The 9542-nt window shown below is 32.1% G+C and overlaps 1 long non-coding RNA gene across 1 annotated transcript; it reads right to left on the bottom strand.

Annotated features, from left to right (window-relative positions):
- Positions 1 to 7212: 7212 nt before the first annotated feature.
- On the bottom strand, positions 7213 to 7609 carry LOC142228109 (uncharacterized). The gene is made up of 2 exons (XR_012720070.1): positions 7510 to 7609; positions 7213 to 7434 (listed from the first exon to the last, which is right to left on the bottom strand). It is a non-coding gene; the product is annotated as an uncharacterized LOC142228109 (long non-coding RNA).
- Between the last annotated feature and the right edge of the window lie 1933 nt (positions 7610 to 9542).

Raw genomic sequence — 9542 nt, 5'->3', positions numbered from 1 at the left:
TGGGTGCTTTGTGTCAATCTGACTATAGCTCATAGTCAATGTTGCCACGGAAAATGTTCGGTTTACCCTACAAGGACAAAAAAGTTCCCTACTTTCCCATACATTCCCAAACAATTTTTCCTACTATATTTTTCGTTAAATTTAAAAAATTTTACAAAGCAAAAATGGCTCTAAGTACTTTATTATCTTAAAACATGAATATGCAACGTATATAACTTAGAATATAGATTTGTATTACCACCACGGTTGCCACAGTTGGTAGAATTCTACCCAAATTAGTAATCTTTTTTGTTAAATCTCTATAAAAATAAAATGTTGGAAAAAGTTTCTATAAACAAATTTTTGTGAGAAATTTTTCTATAGAAATAACATTTTGACAATAAATTCTATAGAAATAAAATTTTGAGAAAAAATTCCACAGAAATACAATTTTGAGAAAATTTTTTATAGAAATAATATTTTGAAAAAAATTTCTATAGAAATACAATTTTGACAAAATGTTCTATAGAAATAAAATATTGACAAAATTTTCTACAGGAATAAAATTTACCACACATTGTTAAAGATCAAGCCGGCTTCTAATTTCCTCCCCTAGAGCCACCAAAATGTAAAAATTATTACAAATTGTGTTGAGTGAAAATGTCCTACATTGTGGCCCTACGTCCCTACAAGACGCTAAATATTAGAAAAAACTACATATAGGGAATTTCCCCTACTTCTAGCAACACTGGCTGTGTTGATATTGCACCTACGGAGTTAGTATGCCATTAATATTGAGCCCATTATTAAAAAAGAGAAAACCGTTAAATTAGTGTGGGCAATAAATACAAATTTGTAAAAATCGAGCAATATTCTTATGTAAGAGCTACAAGTTCCTATAAGTACGATCGACTAGTACATCAAAATTTGAAATTTGAAATTTGGTTAATAAATAAGAGTACTATGGCCAAATTTGGGAAAATCGAGCGATACATATATATGGAAGCTATATCTAAATCTGAACCAATTTGCATAATATTTTGCAGGTTTGATTAATACCACAAAAGGTTACCTTGTGCAAGATTTGAGTAAGATCAGTTAAGAAATGAGGCCTGTATGGTCAAACATAAGGTTATTAGGGGCGAATTTTTCAAAATCGGGTGATACATATATGGGAGCTATATCTACATCTGAACCGATTTCGATGAAACTTTGCACATATAGTTAGTACTATAGAGGACTGGATCCAGCCAACTTTCAGTAAGATCGGTTAATAAATAAGGGTTCTACGGCTAAATTTGGGAAAATTGGGCTATACATATATATGGTAGCTATATATAAATCTGAACCGATTTCGATGATTTTTTGCACATATAGTTAGTGCTATATCCACCACATATAGTTAGTGCTATATCCACCACAGTGCTATATCCACCATATCCACATATATATAGTGCTATATCCACCGATCTCAAATTTTGGTGAGATCGGTGGATAAATAAGGGCTTTATGGCCAAATTTAGAAAAATCGGGCGGTACATATATATGGGAGCTATAGCTAAATCTGAACCGATTTCGATGATTTTTTGCATATGTAGTTAGTGCTTTAGAAGATTATATTTAGCCAACTTTGAGTAAGATCGGTTGATAAATAAAGGTTTTGTGGCCAAATTTGGGAAAATCGGGCGATACATATATATGAGAGCTATATCTAAATCTGAACCGATTTGGATGAAATTTTGCAGACTTGAAGGGCGATGGAAAAGATTACCTTTTGCCAAATTTGGTGACGATCCGTTTGAAAAAAAGCACAACGTGACCCCATTTGTCGAAATCGGGCGATACATATATATGGGAGCTATATCTAAATTTGCTCCGATTTCTTCCAAATTCAATAGCGTTCGTCCTTGTGCCCAAAAACCTCCCTGTACCAAATTTCATCCAAATCGGTTAATAATTGCGACCGGAATCCTGTGAACAACAAATACATGGACAGACGGACGGACGGACACCAAGCGCTAGATCGACTCAGGAGGTGATTCTGAGTCGATCGGTATATATTTTATGGGGTCTAAAATCAATATTTCTGGTAGGCACATTTTTTGGCCGATCAAACTTATTATACCCTGGACACTATGTGGTTTAGGGTATAATTAAAAAAAAAATTATGTTATACATCGTTTTTATTTTGTTGCTTTCGTCATTATACCCTTCACCACTACTGTGGTACAGGGTATAATAAGTTTGTGCATTTGTATGTAACGCCAAGAAATATTGGTCATAGACCCATCTTTTAGTATACCGATCGGCTTAGAATTAAATTCTGAGTCGATTTAGCGATGTCCGTCTATCTGTCTGTCCGTCCGTCTGTGTGTATATGTAATTTTGTGCACAAAGTACAGCTCGCAATTTAAGTCCGATCGTCCTCAAATTTGGCATAGGGCCGTTTCTTGGGACAGAGACAATCGCTATTGGTTTTGGAAAAAAATCGGTTCAGATTTAGATATAGCTGCCATATATAATTATCCCCGATTTGGTCATAGTTAGTGTGTTTATCAACCGATTTTCTTGAAATACTGTACATTCAAATATTTTATGAATCTCGAAAATCTTGCAAAATATCAGCCAAATCTGTTCAGATTTAGATAAAGCTCCCATATATATCTTTCGTCCGATTTAGACACATATGACTACAGAGGCCAATGTTTACTACCGATCTTCGTGAAATTTTGCACAGAGGGTAGAATTGACATTCTACCAAGGCTTGGTAAATTTAATTAAAATCGGTTCAAATTTAGATATAGCTCCCATATATATCTTTCGTCCGATTTGAACTTATATGGCCACAAAAGCCAGAGTTTTGCCGTGATTTGCTTCAAACTTTGCACAAGGGGTACGTTTAATAGTGTCGTTAAGCATGTCAAATTTTGTTAAAATCGGTTCAGATTTAGATATAGCTCACATATATATCTTTCGCCCGATTTGGACTTATATGGTCTCAAAAGCAAGAGTTTTGCCCTGACTTACTTCAAATTTTGCGCAAGCGGTACTTTTAACGATACCATTATATGTGCCAAATATGGTCAAAATCGATTCAGATTTAGATATAGCTCCCATTTATATCTTTCGTCCGATTTGAACTTATATGGCCTTAAAATCCAGGGTTTTGCCGTGATTTGCTTCAAATTTCGCACAAGGAGTACGTTTAGTAGTATCGGTAATTGTGCCAAATTTGGTTGAAATCGGTCCAGATTTAGATATGGCTCCCATATATATCTTCCGTCCGATATGCACTCATATGACCAGGGGGGCCAAAGTTACACTCAAAAAAAGTGAACTCTCTATTTCACTAAATCCAATTTAACTTTGTTGTAGTTCATGGAATTATTATATATGGAGGAAATTTCATTTACTCTAATAATTTTTTGCGTACGTCAGTTAAATGAAATAAAAAACGGGAGAAAATTATACACAAATGAAGTAAAAAGATGTACTAAATTCGTACTTCTCACCAAATAGTTCATTATTTCTCTAAATTTGTAAATTTTACTACAAAATCGTCCATCATGAACTTCGCATGTCACTAAAAACATTCTTGCAATTTTGAACTCCAATTTTTTCTCTCAAACTACAATATTTTCTTTAGTAAGTGGAAAAAATAATTATGTGTAATAAATTTTCTTGAATTTGTCGAAAAATATTTACTTATTTTTGTGATATCGGCGTGATGTCAGCGTTTGTAATACTGTTTAGTTAAAATTTTCTAAAAATATAAAAAAAGTAATTAAATGTTTTCTTACTGGTGAGTTCACTGTTTTTTCGGTGTATACTCACATTTACGTGAAATTTCGCATAGATAGCAGAATTATTATTCTAACTATACATGTCAAATTTAGTCAAAATCGGTTCAGATTATATATAGCTCCCATATATATACTTTTCGCATTTGGCTAAAATTTTCAGCGAGCTTATGTCCAAAATTGTCTTATACAATTTCAGGGTTGGTATGTCGCAAACTGTGGCTTTTGCGACATACGTTTGCGACGCTACAATACGTACCATATGTCCCACAAGTCGTAAACCTAATGTAGAAAACCTAATTTTGAGTAAAAGGATATTTTTTTAATTTAATTTAGGGGAGCCACCGCGATAAAGGGATGCAAAAGAATGATTTTATGTTGTGTTAGTGCTAATAACCACCTATAATATTGAAAGTGACCACGGGGTCCAAAATTATACTCCCCTTTACGTGAAATTTTTCCAGAGATTGCACAATTATTATTCTAACTATGCATGTCAAATGTAGTCAAAATAGGTTCAGAATATATATAGCTCCCACGTACACCAGAGTTGGGGAAATATGGTAAACCGTTTCATATTTTAGACCCATTTTCAATGGGATTTTGTTCCAATTGACTGGATAGTTTCCACAGAGAATATATTTAATATGATATTTAAGTGTGTCAAGTTTGATCTAATTTGGTTTAGATTTAGATAAAGCCATATATTCGTTTTTCCGGTTTATACAAATGTGGCCAAAATTCCCACACTTTACAAAAATTCTGTGATGATTTCCCCCTTTACACAAAATTCTGTGATGATTTCCCAATATCTTAGTCATATCCTACACACTGTAATGCCAGAATTTGCTCAGAACGGTTGAGTTTTAAATAAGGCTCCAAGTCGCCCAACTTGACCAAATAATATATCACAACCCACACTTGACCACATATCTTGGCAAGATCTAACCAATATCCTTGTAAAATCGCCACTGATGAGTAGCAAAAATTGTAAATATTACTAAAATTGTCCTATATCTCGAATACATATGTATCGCCTTTAAAATTTCTCTCGCTTCATATTTCGCATATTTATACCCTTCACCACTACTGTGGTAGAGGGTATATTAAGTTTGTGCATTTGTATGTAACGCCAAGAAGGAGTAATCATAGACCAACCTTTTAGTATACGGATCGGCTTAGAATTAAATTCTGAGTCGATTTAGCGATGTCCGTCTGTCTGTCTGTTGATGTATTTTTGTGTGCAAAGTACAGCTCACAGTTTTAGTCCGATTGTCCTAAAATTTGGTATAGAGTCTTGTTTCGGCTCAGAGACGATCCCTATTGATTTTGGAAAAAATCGGTTCAGATTTAGATATAGCTGCCATATATATTTTTCACCGATCTGGTCATAATTGGCGTGCATATCAACAGATCTTCCTCAAATTCCGTACATCCGAATATTTTATGAGTCTCGAAAACTTGCAAAATATAAGCCAAATCGGTTCAGATTTGGATATATCTCCCATATATAGCTTTCGCCCGATTTACACTCATATGACCACAGAGGCCAGTTTTTAACTCCGATTTAGTTGAAATTTTGCACAGGGAGTAGAATAAGCATTGCAGCTATGCGTGCCAAATTTGGTTGACATCGGTTCAGATTTAGATATAGCTCCCATATATATGTTTTTCTGATTTCGACAAAAATGGTCAAAATACCAACATTTTCCTTGTTAAATCGCCACTGCTTAGTCGAAAAGTTGTAAAAATGACTCTAATTTTCCTAAACTTCTAATACATATATATCGAGCGATAAATCATAAATAAACTTTTGCGAAGTTTCCTTAAAATTGCTTCAGATTTAAATGTTTCACATATTTTTTTACTAATATTGTGTTCCACCCTAGTGCATTAGCCGACTTAAATTTTGAGTCTATAGATTTTGTAGAAGTCTGTCAAATTCTGTCCAGATCGAGTGATATTTAAATGTATGTATTTGGGACAAACCTTTATATATAGCACCCAACACATTTGACGGATGTAATATGGTATCGAAAATTTAGATCTACAAAGTGGTGCAGGGTATAATATAGTCGGCCCCGCCCGACTTTAGACTTTCCTTACTTGTTTTTTTACTAACATTGTGTTTCATCCCAAGGCGTTAGCCGATTTAAATTTTAATTCTAGAGTTTTTGTAGAAGTACAAAAAATGTTCTTCATTAAAAGTATTTGTATCTGGAAATGCAAACCTTTATATAGCTCCCAGCAAATTTGACGTAGTTGAGATGGTAACACAAATGTTTGTCTACATAGTGGTGAAGGCTATAATATAGTCGGCTCCGCCCGACTTTAGACTTTACTTACTTGTTTTTTGTGCACGTTAGTTTAATAAACTAAACGGGAAAAAATTGTACAGAAATAAAGAATAAAGATTTACTAAATTCTTGTCTCCCACAAAATAATGCAGAATTTCTTAAAATTTGTAAATTTTACCAATAATGCTCAAAATTTTTAAATTTTACCAATAATGCTCCCAACATGAACTTCGTATGATAATAAAGACATTTGTGCACTTTTTCACTCCATTTTTTTCCTTCAAACATCGAAATTTTCGTTAACAAGTGCAAAAAACTAATTTTGTCTAACAAATTTTCTTGAATTTTCGAATTTATTCTGATAATTGAATGATAGTTTTGCTGCAAATGCTGATGAGAAATGTGGTAATTCCGAAACGGCCAACCATATTGCAGTCTAAAGGGTTTCGCCCAAATAAATTTGACAAATATACCTTTCCTCTTTTGGTTAAGCTGCTCTTGTAGTTTAGTCGACGTATGGTTTTAAGCTGAAATCAAAACAACAAATATGTTTGTCAAAGAGTATTTACTTTCTTTGTGAAATCCATGTGACACCTGCGTTTGTAATACAGTTTAGTTAAAATTTTCTGAAATTAAGCAGATATTTATAATATTTACCAAAATTTTCCTTCCAGTTGGGTTTACTGTTTTTTGAGTGAGGATTTTCATATATTTTTGCTGTTTGCTTGAGTTGAGTTGAGTGCTCATATATTTTCTGATTACTACATTGTGTTAGTTAGTGGCGCCAAAGATTTTTTTCATCTAGATAAGTTCATGATTTTCTTATAAATTAGTTCATGTATTGCATCGTATTTTAGTTCATTATTACTATGCTGTCGGAAGAATATAGTTAAACTCATTCAAAATATTCCTGCTATCCGGAAAAATGAACAATTTTTTGGGAAACCTGTATTAAGAAATTGGTTTGAAATAAACTGTTTGTCGGTATAATTTTCAAAAAAGTAGAGAAATTGAGGAATCAAAGGTACAACAAGTCTGTATACAACTAATAAATTTTTCGTACAAAACAAGTCAATTTTCTATAACCACCAGTATTTTATTCCAAAAAATTATTATTATATTACACAAAACTATGGTTTATGATATACAATAAAGGAAATATTTTTATTAGTACGTTGGATGCAGTTACTTGTCGGTAGTTAGTAATTGCTTCTTCAAAAGAGTAATATTCTACGTTATTAGGACTAAACTAATTAATTTAAATTTCCATGTTTTCTATCCAGATGAAAGATATATTGAATTGTCCAATTTCATCGATTTTGGCTAACTTTTGTTGGGCGGATTTGTCTTATAAGCATCTGAAATTGCAAAGTTATACAAAATATAAGAAAAATATTATCAAATTCTATCGTTCATATTGATTTTTAACTTACGGTTTTCAAGAGTGTTTCCTAGAGCCAATAAGGATATCAGCTTAATTAGCATTAAACAGTAATAATATTCAAAAAAATACCATTACAAGACCTGTTTACCTGCAAGTGAAAATAATATTTTTTAATTAATATAAATTTTAGTTTTATTAAAAACGGACAAAATACCGTTTATAGAAAACTTACCACATTGAAAAATCCATCCAGTTGGTACATTATTGAAATCATATCCATGGACTAATGGGACGTTTTTGAAATTATTCTCAGAATATATTTGAAATAAAAAATGAAAAAAAAAATTAAACATAATTTCCAATTGTCAGTATAGCATTTAGTATTTAAGGTGGATATTAAGTTCGAGTTTAGAGGCTAAAATCGCAATTTTCATGATACGTTTTCTTTAATAATCCATTATAAAAAATAATCTTTATAAAAAACTTGGTTTGGGCTATTCTCCATCAAGTTATATTTAAATTTGTATCGGAAGACGTACAATTTTACACTTTTCTTAGTAATTTATTTTTATTTTTAGCGTCTAAACTCGAACTTAGTACTCACCTGTAGGAATTGCTGTAACATAAAAAATATAGATTCAAAAACATGTTTGCATCTCCAACCTGTGATCCAGATGTAGAATAAATATAGATCATCCTATTACCACTCATGTTGTATATTTTTTATGTAAATCAATTAAAAATCCGCACTAATTTTAAAATATTAACAGAAATATACAGTTCCTTAATCTGTTATTTGTTTTTTATCAATAAAAAGCGTTTCTGATTACTCTAACATCACATCATTCACTTCTCAGTTTATAAAATGTTTCGAAATAAATGTATTTTCATTAATAATCACCAATACCTCACGTACAATTTTGCAAAATTAAAACCACGTGTGCACTTCATAAATGCATCTACATAACTGAATGCAACAATAAAACTCAAAGACACAAATAGCCATAAAGAAAAACAACTCCGTAAAGAAAAACAACTCCACACACACACACGATCCCTTTCTGATCTCGCTATTGCAAGAAAACAACTCTCACCACAAAAGCTACCAACAACGCACAAGGAACATTCCATTGTCTCTAGAATCAAAACAACCAACAACAGCATAAATGACGCAATAACAAACACAAACAATCATACGAGATATACACAAAATGTCTCTTAAAAACTCCCTCACATGATGCACTCACATTTTCCAGTAGCACGTTTATTGATTAGTTTGAATTCTATCTATAAGTTAAGGTAAAATATATACCAAATCTATGAGGAATCTATAAAAAATGATATACACCCGGCAAGGATTATATTAACTACTTTTTATTCTACTTTATCTACAATTTTCAATGTGAGGAAAAACACTCCAACTTATAATAAAAAGGGAAATAATCTGTAGGTAGCCATCATACGAATCGGTAATGTCGTTAAGTTAATTTTTACTACAAAAATTTTTTTCCATACAAAATTTTTTCTTAGTAAATTGTCTACATTTCGTAGTAAGATTTTTATATTGCCCATGTATTTTTATAATAGAATTAACGATGCATTAACTACTGTGTTGGAAATTTATTTAAGGAAAAATCCTTCCCATTTCGTAGTTAGTGAACTAAAAAACATTTACTGATTTTTTATAAGTTTTCCTTTAGCTAAGTTAATTTTCGTTGTGGTTACGAAAAATTAACTATATTACAGTAAATTTGTTGAACTATGTGGAAGTCAAAATGGTCCTTAAATTTACAAGACACTTTTTTTTCTGTGCTCTGACATTTGTCCATGTCCGCCCCGAAACACATATATTTTTACAACGGAACATATGAAAAGCATACTTTTTTTATCCGTATGGTGAACTTCTCTCTGACATTTGTCCCTGTATAAGTACAACAAGCACACTTCTTACCCTTCGCTCTTTGTGTTTTTCTATACAAGCGTACCAGAAATGCGTCTATTTTAGAATGAACGGAGTGCATGAACACGTTAGTCTGTTGCATTTCCGTAGAAAACAAACTATTTCTGTATAACACCGGATGA

The sequence above is a fragment of the Haematobia irritans genome, chromosome 3, assembly GCF_050003625.1.
Source record: "Haematobia irritans isolate KBUSLIRL chromosome 3, ASM5000362v1, whole genome shotgun sequence".
In the NCBI taxonomy this organism is placed as follows: Eukaryota; Metazoa; Arthropoda; class Insecta; order Diptera; family Muscidae; genus Haematobia; species Haematobia irritans.
Note: the sequence above shows the minus strand (reverse complement) of the source record. Positions and strands in the feature narration are given on the sequence as shown.